Here is a 15,133-nt window from a genome sequence, read left to right as displayed (position 1 = left end):
TAGCCACAGTGCCCTGGTTTCGGCGGGGCTAGGGTTAATTTTCTTCCTAGTAGCTGACATAGCGCTGTGTTTGGGATTTAGGATGAGACTAATGTGATAGCACACTGATGTTTGAGTTGTTGCTAGGTAGTGCTTACACCAGTCAAGGACTTTTCATCTTCCCATGCTCTTCCAGGTGCACAAGAAGCTGGGAGGGGGCACAGCCAGGACAGCTAACGCAAACTGGCCAAAGGGGTATGCTATACCATATGACGTCATGCTCAGTGTATAAACTGGGTGGGGGCAGTGATTGCTGCTCAGGGATTGGCAGGCGTTGGTCTGTGGGTGGTGAGCAGTTGCATCAGCTCTTTTTAACCTGTGTTTTGCTTTTCTCTCTCTTGTTGTTTTCCTTTTCATGACAACATTAATTATTATTATTATTAAACTGTTCTTATCTCAACCCACAAGTTTTCTTACTTTTGCCAGTCCAATTGTCTCCCCCACCCCACTGGGGTGGGAGGTGAGCGAGTGGCTGGGTGGTGTTTTGCTGCCTGCTGGGTTAAATTGCAACAGAGTCACAAAAATAAGCATCATCACGAAATTAAAGCAAAATCTTCAATTCATCCTGTAAAGGTTCCCTGGCTTCTGTGCTCGTACACAGACCATTTAACACCGAATGCCGCTCTCACCACAGAAGGTGAGAATTACAGAAACAAATTTTTAAAAAATCAAGAAGTTACATAGCTGTTAGCCAAACCTGCTGCCTTTTTATGAGACTAGAATTGGAATTTATTACTGGGTAACTTTCAGGAACAACATTTGCAAGCTTGATAAAACATTTATAGTTCCTCTAGCAGAGGATTCTCATTCCTACAGACCTTTACCACTGATTAAAGCACATGGCCCAGACACAGCATCGAAAAACAAACAGAAACTAATCAGTATATTCCATTCCTAGGTAAGTCAATACCTTTTGTGTTACTGCAGTAGGTAAAACCCAGCCGTGCCATACCAGCTACATTTTACCAAACTCCTCTAATTACTCCTTTGCTTTCCCTGACTACTGGGAGGGCCAGTAATGGGCCACAGCTGGTGGCATTTAATGTTACACTGCTCCCAGCAGCTGCAGCCCGGGCTTCACTTTGGGCACAACTTTAATTAGCTGTGATACTTTGAGTGTAATTGCAGCTTAAAGTTGATTCCTCTCTCTCTCTTTTTTTTTTAAGAATTATTCACAAGCGCATTCTTTGTCTCTCACTGTGAAAAGGGATGTGAATATTAAAGTTGCCATATTAGAAAGGGTAGAAAGGTAACCTAAAGAGAGCCTACATTTCAGGAAGATACCTATTTTTAATATCTAGGTTTACAAGAATTTTTATGACACTGAAATTGGTGCAAAGAGTTACTGATGTTACTGTCTTATGGGTTACTGATGAGACCTCTAAATTTTGCTGCTCATCATTGTACAATGCTACACTGGCAAAGACCTCCAGTAAGGTCAGCAGGGCTTGTGCCTTCCTCAGGGAATGATGCAAACAGTAAGACATTGTAGGACACAAGCCTGGAGGTCCAGGATGTAAATCCAGAACAGGAGTTTTCCATATTCCTCTATTTTACAGGCTTGCAAAATGGGGAAATGCAGAGTACCAGCCACCTAAACCCGCAGGAAAAACATCAATTAAAAAAAAAAAAAAGTGCTCGTAATTGTTAAGACAGGCTGGAAATATTGAAAAATAGCATTTCAATGGCTCTGTTATTGCAGAAGTATGGAAAGCACTTCCCTCATTGAAGAATACTTCCCATTCGAAACAATTTGCTGTTTAACTGAGAATTTAAAGTATGCTCAAGATACTGTAGCCTAACCTCTTCTTTTGAGGCAGAGCTGACTGTGATTGCCACCTCTGGGGACACATCCTTCTGTGACTAAATATATTAGTGTAGAGGAAAACCTCCCACCTTGTTATTGTTCCAGCTTTCGTAGACAGAGCAGAAAACACCGCTGCCTCATGCAGTCACAAAGTTACAAAGCCCCATGCGTGGCATGGATAAATGAAACTTTTCGGAGTGAAGAAGCTCTTCTGTATTTTACAGGCAGCTGCTGGGAGTCACAAGGCAACAGCACAATGTTGGCACAAGCTAGCATACCTCCTAAAATCCCAATTGTAATCAGCAATTGACATAAATATGCTAGAAAATTGGTGTCTTTGTATTTTTAATATGTTTAAGCTAAAGAAGAAAACTTTTTTCTTTGTAAAGCAAGCTGTTAATTAATAAATAGCACTGAACACTGAGATTCCTAAATTAACACCTGGAAAGCCAGTGTCTGAAATACTTATTTCCAGGCTGCCAGTCCATCTGGGAGAACATCGGTTAAGTTTGCCAACCAGAAAACAAATCTCCACCCAGAAAAAGTATCCAGTTTACTGGCATTTCAATATAATGCTCTCTCGTTATCCAATTATACTTTATTTTGAGACAATCTTCCCTGCCAATAGCTCATTGTAGCCTGTGAAAAGTTTACTGCTTGGACAAACTTCCATCTGGTAAAAATTTTCACTAAAAATGCTTGTAAATATTGTAAAAACAGATGGTTTTTTAAAAAAGTTTTCTCTTTATAGGGAGATTTATTAGCATACTGCTTCCTCAAACGCAGGTAGTTCCATTGCCGACAAACTGGCATTAATATCTAATAATGGTATTGGCTTCAGCTTCTTTTTTTTTTTCACTTTGGATGCCCAGGGAAGTGATATTACTGACTTCTGAATCAGCACTGCCTCTTTTTGAGGCCAGTAGCTTTGTTATGATAGCTATTGTTTGTCATACGATATAATTGCAAAAGAAATAAATTGAAAAAAATAATCATATTTTTGACATAGTAAATCTACTGCGCGTGATGTAGCCTTCATCACAGTTCATCTGCTTCACACTTCTAAATACCATCTTTGAATTGCCTGACATCTGCCATCTTTATTTGAAGTAGCATTGAGCTAATATTTATTAGCTTTTCCACTGAAAACAGAAACTCTTCATTTGCAAACACTTCAAACTTTATATATACATATATATACAAAATATATGCCAGTATATAGCTTAAAGCTTGATCCTTGTTACTCCAATTTTGTATTTGCTTTCATTCTGCTTAGAGTCCAGGAAACTCAAAGGAGGCCAAAGAAGATCAGCAACAGTTGAATCAAGAAAATATTTTTTTTAGCGTTTGAATTTATCCAACCTTTTTGCCATGAAATGAACCGTTGTGCTTGTGGGTAATGTACAACCCAAAGCAGCTTTCTCAGCCTGTAACGCATTGCGTGGGAATGTAAAAAACCTTTCTCACTTACCCAGGTAAGCAATACCGCAAAGACACATGTGTTGGCTTAATATATATCCTTAATACCTGGCACAGCAGTGGTAACCCCTGTTAGCTTTCTGCCTTGGTTAAGCAAGCCGTCAGAGATGAGATGCCTGAGATGAGCTGTCAGTTCACGCAGCAGAAGGCAAGGAGAGAGTTTAACTCAAGAGATTTACCATTCCTGGCACCAGCCATTGTTAATGGAATAACCCCGTGGTTTCTCCCCAAAAGCTTTGTAGAGATATGTGTCTTCTGGTGGTTCACAAGCTTGGTTTTCCCTGGATTTTGCTGCCTGCAGGGGTATGAAGGGGGTTTCCTAACTGGTTCTCTGGCATCCTTGGGAGAAACAGCAGGTAGCCTCCAACTAACTTTGTGTAGCGTAATGGGGTAGTTTCAGGGGTCTGCTTTGCTTTGGTTAGAGTTGATAGTGCCATGGCTGTGCACGGGAAGCCTGCAAGAAGGAAATGGCTTAGCAGTAGGGAGAAGGGGTGCCATATAGACAGGACTAACTAAACTAAAAAGAGAAAGCAAACAGAGAAGTCATTTTTATCATTATTGTATTCGTCAAAAATGAAATAGTGGGAAAGAAAAGGTCCTGGCTGGAACAGGAGTTACAAGCTTCAGTTGCACCTCTAAGGCAGCTGGAGATGAGGATGCCTACCAGGTACCAGGTACTTTTATGAATATCTGTTTGTGTGTTTGTTTGTAGGAGCAGCACTGCCTCTTCTCATGTACAGGCAGTTATTTTTAAAGACATAACCATGGAAGGGAGAGCTCAGAATGGCAGAATAATGTATCCAGAGAGCAAGATTTAAGACATGAAGCGTTGTCAGGCAGGAACTCCATTTCCAAATTAATTTTACTTATGTCCAGCTTAATGTGCACTTACAGACATTTTTATGCCATTCCTGTGGTTTGTATATCTTGACTGCAGTACCAATTTATAAAAATAGCCAAAAAACATCATTTGAGACTTGGGACCCTGTCTTCCCATTACAGAGTCAACTCCAAGAAAATGATACTTCAGGTATTTTTACGTATTGTGAGGTGCCACTAAGCACCATGTTCTTCTTTAGGTCCAGCACCGTCTGTGGAAGAATTTGTTGCACCAGGCAAGCCCCCACCTCACCGTCAGCTGGATACGCCGGTCAAGAACTCAACTAGAATTTGTTAGTATCTGCTATTTAAAACAGTCTAAACTAGCTTACTTATTTAGGTCAGCACACATTTGTTTGTTTTGCTCCACTGGTTTCGTATAAAACTACAACTACTACAACTAAAGTTTGAATGTAGGTTGTTACTAGACTATAAAACCTTTGATGCTGGAGGCATCACTTTAACTGCACCTGGTACTATGGGATGTTGTCTGGGGTCCACTGCAAGATAACTAAGAGGTTTGTTAAATGAAGTTCTCCATATTGATTTGACACCTGAATGTGGAAAAAGGCAAACAGTTCATAGTAAAATAATCTGAAAATACGGAGACCATTACCCTGTCCTCCCAGCAGCGGCTGTGCTCACACTCCTGCCACTTTCCCCTGGAAGTACTGGTACTCCTTGGAACCCTGCCAGTGCTCTCCTGCCTGTGATCGGCATGGACAGAGCTTGATGTCACAGCGATATGGAGGAAATTCCTGCATGGTTTACTGAGGATATTAGACCTTCTGGCAAACACCCTTGCAGATCCTAAACAAAGTCTGAGGCATCAAAGTCTGGCTGCGGTGCCAGCGTTGATTACGTTGACTTACTGTTTGCCTTCTTGGAAAGGAGGAAGATGTACTGAGACACTGATATAACAAATCCCTACTTTATTATGCTTCAACCCAGAGCTTTGATCCCACCCGGAGCTGGCTGCCATTTATCTTCAAGTTGCCTGCATAGCGCATAACTCCCCCTAAATGATTCTGCCCCTGAGATACACGTCCACCTCCTCCCCAATGTCCCTTAGTTCCCCAGCTCTTAGCTTGTGCGCGGCTTTAAGTCCCAAAGGAGAGCTGTGCTAAATATTAACCGGTCCCTTTCCACAAAACAGAAAACCTGACAGCTTTACCACACATGAAATTTCTTGTAAAGCATACCTGACATACAGTAGTGCCATGGCCGGCTTCAGATGTGCTTCAAAGCCAAAACTCACTTTTTGTTACAGATGGTGAAGAAGAAATGTCTTTACTTGAAATGATGTTGTATTTTTAAAAAAAGAGAAAACCACAGAAGGTAATGGATTGGAAAAAGTCAAACTTTCCTTATAGGCCTGACCTTGTGTTTGTTGGAGTTGCACGCATCCCTGGAATAATGTATCAGCATATAATTCCTTCCTCTGGTTTCAGATTGGACTACAGCATTTCAAGCCACAACACAATTTTCTCCTATCTCACAAGGAAAGCATATATTCCAAAATTAATGGAAATCTGAAAAATATGCTTGACTCGCAAAGCTCTGTGGCTAATGTACTTAGGCAATCAAGCATATTTCTTTTACCAAGTGATTCAGAGTACATTCCATAACTGACTGCAGAAGATGGGTCTTTCAATGTTTTACACAAAGTTCTTTTTGTAAAAAGCTAAAGTCTGTCCTCAAAAATACGGAATTTAAGGGAAGATTAACCCAAACCGTGTAATTTACAACAGCATGAAATGAATCTACATCTGTTGAGTTTATAGGTAAAAATGTCATACACCCGTCTTCTACATATCACCGAAGCATATCAAATATCTCCTGATATGAAACAGTTTCAGAATCAGTCACAGTCCAAACAAACATGCTTAGAATATGATCAGATTAAGTTGTTTAAAATACAGGGCATGTGGAAGGCATCAAACACTGACATCAGATGGAAATCAGACTTCTCTTCCGAAAGAGCTGAACAGAGGGTCGGTCTTAGTGTAGGATCAGCAACTTTCCTGGACAGATTCCTGCTCTCAAATGGTTTAGCAAAATGCTTTTAAAAAGTGTAATAGACATCCAAAAGGGTTTTATAAAGTGCCATCAAATTATATCTATCATTTTGATAGATACTAGGGTGGCTACTTTAAAAAGCAGGGCTGCAATTAGGGAAAAACCACCATCAAACAGGAATCAGGCATAAAATATACATCAGACTCAATAGAATCTGTCAGCATTGAAAGCCTACTGCAAGCATGCCGGCAGACCCAAGAGGATGTCTAGCATTTTGCTGAACACATTACCTGGTAAAAGCATGTCCTTGACAATAACGCACATTTGTTTTCCTACAGAAAGTTAATTAGATGCATTTTCCGTGAGTGACAATGTGATATTTGAAGATATTTGTAGATAATGATACTAGAAGAAGCTAATATCTTTTACAGGCATACCCTACATGTCTTAAGATACCATAAGAGGAAGAGATTTAGAAACACTTAGAAGGTAGAAATATTTTTAATAAACTCATTTAAAGTGTATAGGAACATAACAGTGATGATGGCCTGCCGTACAGGGTCTGATGGATCTGATGTGCAATGAGGAAATCCCTTTGATGCCTGTGCAAAATGTCCATCATGGGATGATTTCTTTTTTTTCCTAATCAGAAAAGTGAAAGGAAATATATTTTCATCTTCTTAATGGCAACACACACAAAAATCTTAGCCAAGTTAAAGGGGAAGGCATTATCCACTTCAGCTCTTCTAGAAGAGAGAGGATGCTGCGCGGCTTTTCCTCCGAGCCACAGTTGTTTTTCCCAGCCTGCAGACGTGCCCAGTCCTACCTCCCTGCTCCATTCAGCACAGCATTTACTAGATGGAACAGCCTTGGAAAGACAGGACATCATACAGCATAAATGGGTTTATGTTTCTAGTCCCCATCTTTACTAGCACTTGCGGGTCTTCCCTCCCTACCATATCCTCCTTCACCCTGGCTTGCAGGCGCAGGCTGGAAACCTGCTGCGCAGTGGGTATTGCTCCCAGGGCTGTTAATGGCCATGATGCAGCTGCGACCTGAGCAGAGCAGAGGAGCAGAAGCCAAAAGCCAGCTGTGGCTTGCAGCTGCACAGGGCAGAGGAAGATTCCCGCATAGCCTGGGAATAGCCACAGAGCGAAACGCCCAGGAGAAGACAAGAGGTGAATAAGACAGATGCATTGCGAAAAAATGTAGTGGAGCATGTGGAGCTAAGGGGAGAGATATGAAGCACTGGTGGAAGGTAGGGATGACAAAAAAAGGAGGGAGAACCCTGTGCTTCAGATCCTGCAAGGTCACTAGGCACTATCTGGTGAGCGGTGCATTAAGAGAGCCCTGAGGGGCTGAAAGAGATCTTTGGTCAGGGAGGGAGCACAGACTGAGAGCAATGAAGGGGAAAACTGCTTGTTAAATAGGTTTTCCATGAACAGGCTGGCAAAGATAGAAATGCCGTGACATTTACCTTTTCCTTTAAATCTTCCTGGAACAAAATACTCTGAAATCCAGCTGAATGCAAAGACATCTCCTGGCTCCTTTGGAAACCATCTTTGGCAAATTTGTTAGCAACAATGTGTATCCTTCTTCTAGTGTATGGAGGGTATGAATTAATTCCCCATGGTTGATCCAACCCTCTCACCCTGCAAAAATGTCTGCACTAGAACTAAGAATTTCCTTGCTCCCAGGCAGAAAAGGTTAACTCCTTCCTTGCTGAAACTGCAACCTTTAAAAACCCACACTGAATTTCAGATATATTCAAGTCAGTCAGCACAAGCAAGAAAAAAGCTTTGGACAGACTTTAGGATGCACATTCAGGTCCATTTTTGTAATGGTGGAGTTCTTCAAAGTTAATTGCTGGTTACACAGAATACCACAGGACTTGGTATCACTTGCAAACTATTATACAGCAGTAGGGGAAGAAGGGTTTCCTCTACAATAGAGGATGACTTACAGACATGCCCAAGTGGTGGTTGGGACAAGCAAGAAAGTCCAGCCTTTTTTTCTTGCACATTAAACTCCTGAAAGCACATAGGATGCCCATCAGTCTTGTGTAGCTGGTGCTTGGAGACTTCCCATTATTTCTATTCATACCATTCACAGAGCACTGGATAAACTTCCCTCTCACTGACAAGCGGTGCCTGAGGAAGACAAATGAACTGTCCTGGAGCCAAACATCTGGCTGGTCCCAGAGGGACGGGAATGGGGCGAGAAAGCCCCTACCTCCGAGCACATGGGCTGGCAGAGCAAAACCTTGTGAAACCTATTCACCATTGGGTTCATCATGCACTTTCCCCGGGATCCCTCACAAAGCCTTAGTTACAAATGTAAATTAAGCTCCAGAGACATCTAAATTCTCAAAAAGACAGAGATGCAAATCATGAGGAAAGACATCAAAAGCAAAAAAGCATTTTAGCTGAAGGAAGTCAAACAGTCTTCTGGGAATTAACAGAGACTTTACAATGGATAAGAGAGGGTTACCAGGCATTTGGCATGAAAATTCAAGGATTAAAGGCCTTTGAGTTAACCTGTTCTCAGGATAATGATGACAGGAATGTGGGCATCAGCATTTGCTTCCCAGTCACTATGTGATTTTAAGTAGGTGAAGAATGAAAAGCCTGACTCATCTTCAGGGCCATTTCAGATAAAACTGCACTTTTTGGCTTTCTGAACCACTCCCAGAAACACCTGGAAGGCATGAGAATATTTTTGGCTCTGGCTGATAGAAAATGGTTGTCACAGCAGCCACATGCTGGTTGGATGGGAACCAATTTGCAGCAGCACTTGTAGCCTGAAGAGCCTCCCCAGCCCCATCCAGAATCAGCCCTCCTGCCAGCTGCAGACGCATTGTGAAGTTAAACAAGAGTGAATATCGTAAAACCATGGACTGAAATTCAACTGGCAAACGCTAACATCTTTTTTCTTCTCTTTTTTTTTTTTTCTTAAGTAGTATGTTAAGAACATCCTGTGCTATGTTTTGCACTCGAGAAGAAACTGGCCACGCTGGGCAATGGGTTACTCAGTATTTAGGTATCAGCCCAGGGGCTTCTCACACCATGGTATTTAAGGCTGCCCAATTCTTCTCCTAGTAACACGCAGCTCTTCATTGCCAAGCCATAAGTCCTGAGCCGAAATATTTAGCAACTGACTAGTTGCATAGCCTAAAATATTAAATATCAGCTGTTTGGGGGCTGGGGTTGTTTTGTTTTGCTCTGGTTTCAGGCGCAGTCATTTCCAGGGGCAAAGCTAGGGAAGAACACTTTGTCCACCCACGCAGGCAAGGAGAGGCCAGTCCTTTCTCTCAGCAGCTCCAGCACTTCCATTTCTTGGCAATCTGGGGTGGGGGGAAATTTTGGACATTAAATCATGAAGGCTGCCACAGAATCAACAATATACCAAGACCCCTTGGGTGTTTCAGTTTAAATTATCCAAAGACTGGGCAAATTTCCCCTGTAACTGATACCTACAGACCACCTTGAAAGGGGACACGAGGTGACAGGAGGAAGCAACGGTCCCTGGTACCCAGCAGCTGGTGGCGGGAGGCTTGGCTCCAGCTGCAGCAACAGGGGACAATGAGCGGAAGAAAGGGAGATAAGCAGCCAGGAAACAGGCAGGGAAGAGCAGGGCAGAAAGCCACAAGAAAGCAAAAAGGTAGAGCTGCAAGGGTAAAAGCAAGACCGGCATCCAGCGGCGAACAGGAGGGAAGCCCCTATCAAGAAAGGAAGCCCTCAGGAAACATCAGAGGAGATGTCAGAGCAAGGGCACCAGGGTAAAGTCTCCACAAGGCATGGGGGATTAGGAAAACAACACTGGCAAGGGGGAGTGGAGGAACTAGGAGCCTCTCTGTGAAATCCCTGGAATGATGGAGGCTGGAGCATGGGATGGAGAAGCCTGGTTATCCTGTGCTGTGGGGAGGAATGGTCACTCAGACAACCAGACTCCCAGAAACACAAGCTGGAACAAGTTGGGATTACGGATATAAAACCTGGTGACCAATGCCCACTTATAGATACTCAGTCTGGGACAAAAAAAAAAACCAAACCAAAAAACAGTGGTGCAGATTTCCCTGTCTCAACAATGCAAAGAGAGGGACATAAGAGAACACACCACCTGGGGCAGAAACACATCCATATGGAGGACAAAGAGGTTCAGTCTTCCCAATGGACCATATAGGATCATGCGATCAAAATCTCTTCAGCTCTCCAATCTTAAACCCTAGATAACTGCACATAAATCTTTATTATGGGAAAGTCAGATTTGCTATATTAACCATCCTACATTTAGGAAGTCCTAACATTAGAGCTATTGACACATGCATTCAGTCCCACTATTGGCCTGTGATGGTATGATGCTGCCTTTAGTTATACAGTAACATGTTATTTCACCTGCGGGATCCTGAATTTTTTAACTACTCAGCACCTCCTCAAGCTGCTGAAAAGCCACCATTTGCATAGTGTTTTGGTGGCATTCTCACTGCCACAAGTACTTACAGGAATGAACAACTTTACCTTCCATGAGAAATTATCTTCCTCATTTTACTGCCAGAAAGCTAAACTGAACCCACCAGAAACACCCACTAGCTGCAGGGTCCCACCTCGAGATGAGATGTTTTAAAGCCCACCTGGGCCCAGGAATGGAGAACGTGGTGCATCGCTTGCTTTTCACAGTGTATCACTTGGGAAAGGCGCACAAGAACAGAGCCACAAGTACTTCCTGCTGCCTTCATCCTGACACCCCTTTTCCATCAGTCCCCCCCATCTCCCTTCTTTATCACTCATTAAAGCTTTCAAGCCCTGCAGCTTGATGGCAACTGGCTGGCCCAAAGCACTGTATCTGCCAGCATGGGATTACTTCTAAGCTAATAATCTCTCTTGTGTGACAAGGCTTATTTGGGCCTCGTGCAGGCATTTAAGAGGTGCTCTGTGAACGAAGTGGTTACAGGTTTCCATGCTCAGCCTCGGATCACAACAGCGGGCTCAGCTGGAACTGATGTGGGATCTTTCTCCTGGGTTACACTGTATAACCTAGGCTTATTCGAGGCAATTACTGAGAGAGTAATTCACCCTCAGGATTTCCTATGTCCTCACCTGCCCTATTTCATAACCATAAAGAAGCTGCCCATCAAAACAGCTACTGCTCCTGCCATGACTTAGGCAATTCTGCACCTATAGATGTTTCTCCAGCATGAGCTGAAAACCAAGGTTTACTGCACATCTGGGAAGCCTCATGCAAGGCAGCTCCAGGTTAGGAGCATGCACTGATGCTCTCCATCACCTGGGAAGCGTGGGAAGAACCAGGCACTAATTAACCCAATGCTCAGGGCAGGGGGGTTGCAATCCCCAGGGTGACAGGTCAGAAGGGTGGGCAAATCGATCTCTCCCAAGGACCCAACAGGGAACAAAGCTTTTTTTATTTTTTCCCGAAAAAACAAAGAGAACAAGAACATTTTGCAGCCCAGGCAGTTTTGCTGCTGATCTCGGTGCTAGCAGTGCCTGGCCAGTGACACTGTGGGTGACACACTTGCAGAGAGCTTTCTGGACATGTTGCTTTTCGGTGTCATCCTCGTTAATACTGTGGTGCAGTGACTGTTCAGGAGTGCATCTTATGGATAGGGCTTAGCTGTTTATCATCAGGAAAGGACAACTGCATTGCAGGGATTGTCAAATTTTGTTCTTGTTCCTCTGTTCATTCATTTTACTGCTGAAGGCTTGCAAAGCACAGAAGCGCAAAGAAAATGCTAGCCGTGCACATGCTAGCTATTGTACTGTCCTGTAGATGAAGCAAAGGACTTTTTTCTTTTGAAGTTACACAGCAGCACTGCCAGAGAGCAGGGAGGCAAGCCAGGGGTCCTGATTCCAGTGCTCCGCAGACTGTCAGACTGCACCATGAGCACACATTACCAGCTGGTATGGGGTTTGGGTTATTTCATGTGAGGGAAGGGAAACAATAGTAGTCAGTAAATCTCTCCCACACATCTGGATTTAAGCATCCGCAGCTGTATTACTTCCCCGGCAAATAACTTCCATTAGTTCATTCACTCTTACTATCTCATTGACTCATCTACCTAACTTATAATACACAAACTCTTAAAGGTATGGATTTGGGCATCTTGCAGAATAGCAGCAATGTGCAGGCAGAAAATGGCACTGGCAGCCGCCCAAAGCCGGGGACCCTCACAGCCTACCTCTTCCCAGCAGACACTGGATTCGCCCAAGGGTGTAACTCAGAGTAGACATATTTCATCCTATCATTGATATTTTACTCGGTGGATGCTTTTCTCAGGCTCAATACACTGAAATCTTATAAAAAGAAAACAACCTGATTCCAGTTGAGTCCTATTCTATAGCCTGATTATCTTACCCTTCCTTTAAAAACACTGACATCTTCCCCTTCCACTTGCCCCCCCAACACTGCTGCACCCGCCGAGGATCCTGATGTTGCATTTTTCTCCAAACAAAGGCTTTCTGAAAGCAGGAGGCCCTCCGGTTGCCTACTGCTACCGGCACTGGCTCTCCCTGTAACCCTGCTCAAATGAACTATGCTACTCTCATTAGCATTAATGTGAAAGTTGTTCTCACCATATAGACTCTGCTTATTATTGGCTTTAATGGAAGGAATTATGCACCAAAATAATAACACCCAGGCTGAAATTAGGCTCTGTTATTTTCATGCTATTGCTAACATGCCCAGAGCAGATTTATTAAAACCATGAGTCAAGCCCTGCCAGAAACTAGAGACATTACTTGCAAATAAGCAACTTTGGTGTTTATTCCTTCTGCCTTCTCATCGGCTGAGCTGCACTAGGAAAGGGTGCCTTCTGATAAGCAACATGTCAGGCTAATTATCCACAGAGATTTTAAGCTGCATATTTTCTTTCTGGACTAACATAACCCAGATGTGGGAAAGGCATGGTTTTAATCAATCCTTCTATACATCCATGACACTTGGTCACATGTGCACACGTAGGTATGTGCATCACCCAGTAAAATAACCACGTTGTACAGAATTAATAAGCTGGCTGTTACACGTGGGTCGGTTTGTGCTCCTTTTATAGGATTTTAGTGCTGCCTCAAAAAAAACTCGTTCTGAAAAAAGAAAGTCTCTGCAATTGCAAGTGAAACAAGTAAATATTCTTAATCATTATAGAGCACTCTTTCCATAGCTACAAAGGTTTTCACTGGGCATGACCCTCAGGTAGTTTCACTGCAGGTAAAAGGGAAGATTAAAAGCTATATACTGTCTCTACACTAAGAGCTTGGGAAACCAGCTTTCCCTCCAGCATGTGGATGGCCATTTAAAAGGGACAAACCAACAAAGCCCATGCTAGAAGCTTCGGTGCAGCCGTGCTGCTTTAGAGCTACACGAGTTCCTTTTTCCCTGAAGCAAGTGACAGAACCAGGCTGTGTGGTGAGAACAGGGCCCTGCACAAACTGCAGGGTCACCTACTAACACCGCACTGAACAGCACAGGATACAAAATAAACAGCTGCATTTTGTCTCTGGTGACAGCTGAGTTCAGATGCTGTTACCGCCACAGTGAGCGGAAGCAGGTTTGTCTCCAGGCCATACTCCTCCAGTACGGATATTCTCAATATCAAGCTCAGATCCAGAGGGCTAAAGGAAACAGTTCAATGCACTATCAGTTCACATGGATTCCCAGCCATGCCAGCACTTGCTGTATTGGAACCCCCTCCATTTAACAGCCCCAGCCAGACCAAGAAGCTCCTCACCCACAAGCATTACTGCTCAGCCATCTGAGGGTGCTCTAGGGTGACTGCTGCGAAGACCTTGCTCTCACAGAGGCAAACACATCTCAACAAATCCCCCCTTACCTCTTCAACTGCTCCCTTAGCTCAGGGAAGACAGACAGGTAACCAGTCCTCCTGGCTGGCGTGGTGCAGAGGAGAGCAAACCCACCGCTAGCACCTCTGCTCTCCTTCACAGGAAGCCACCACACCCTCCTCTCCGCTTGCAAAATGCTGAACAGCAGTGGTTAATGACACCAAAAACAGCTGCCTCACTTTCTGGTCATCAGCTTGTTGATCACATGAATCAACAAGCAAGTTTCAGCCTCGCAAATAAAACATCAAGAACTTGAAAATGATCAGAAACCAGTCCTTTGTCACCAGAGCCAAAGGTGGGTCTCAAACTGAGACCTAATTAAGCAAGATGTAAAACAACAAACTTCTTTGCTTTCTTCAGAGAGCTCTGAGAATGGGGACAGAAGGACAGTAGTAAACAAGATTACTCAGAAGCTTGGTTTTCTTGGCCTTTTGTGCAGCGGATTTTTCTCCTTACATTAACTGCCTGCTATTCACATATTTCTTAAAAAAAAAAATTGGAAGTCCAAAGCCCAATAATTAAGTATGATCAACAATGGTCTTTATAGGATCTGCTGCTTCAGTGATGATGTTCACCTTGCCATACCTACTGTGACCACCACTGGCAGAGACCTGCTCGCTGGTAGCATGGCTAAAACACAGGAACCAGGCAACAGAGTAGATGAGAACAGAAGCACCAAACTACAATGTCCAAAATACACCAGAGCAATGTTTTCAAATGGGAATAGCTTTGTTGTTGTTGTTTAAATGATTCTTACTCTTCTAATGCAGCTTCCTCTTTGACAGTCCTTCCACAGCTGCTAAGCCCGCCAGTGCAGTACCCTGAGCAAACACTGAGCTAGCTGGAGCCTTAATATTCCACTGCTAACATTCAGAGCCATCCTTTCCCCTAAATTAGCCCTTTATTTTTCATTATAAAAAAAAAACCACAGAGATTCTGAGTGTTGCAGGAAACAGTTCTATGTTTCAACTTGCTTGGTATCCAGCCCAATGGAAAACCTGCCCTGAGACCTCTGGTTATGAACCCAAATCTTATAATAGCATTATTATAAATATTCCTA

The sequence above is a fragment of the Phalacrocorax aristotelis genome, chromosome 5 (genome assembly GCF_949628215.1).
Source record: "Phalacrocorax aristotelis chromosome 5, bGulAri2.1, whole genome shotgun sequence".
NCBI classification, from domain to species: Eukaryota; Metazoa; Chordata; class Aves; order Suliformes; family Phalacrocoracidae; genus Phalacrocorax; species Phalacrocorax aristotelis.
Note: the sequence above shows the minus strand (reverse complement) of the source record.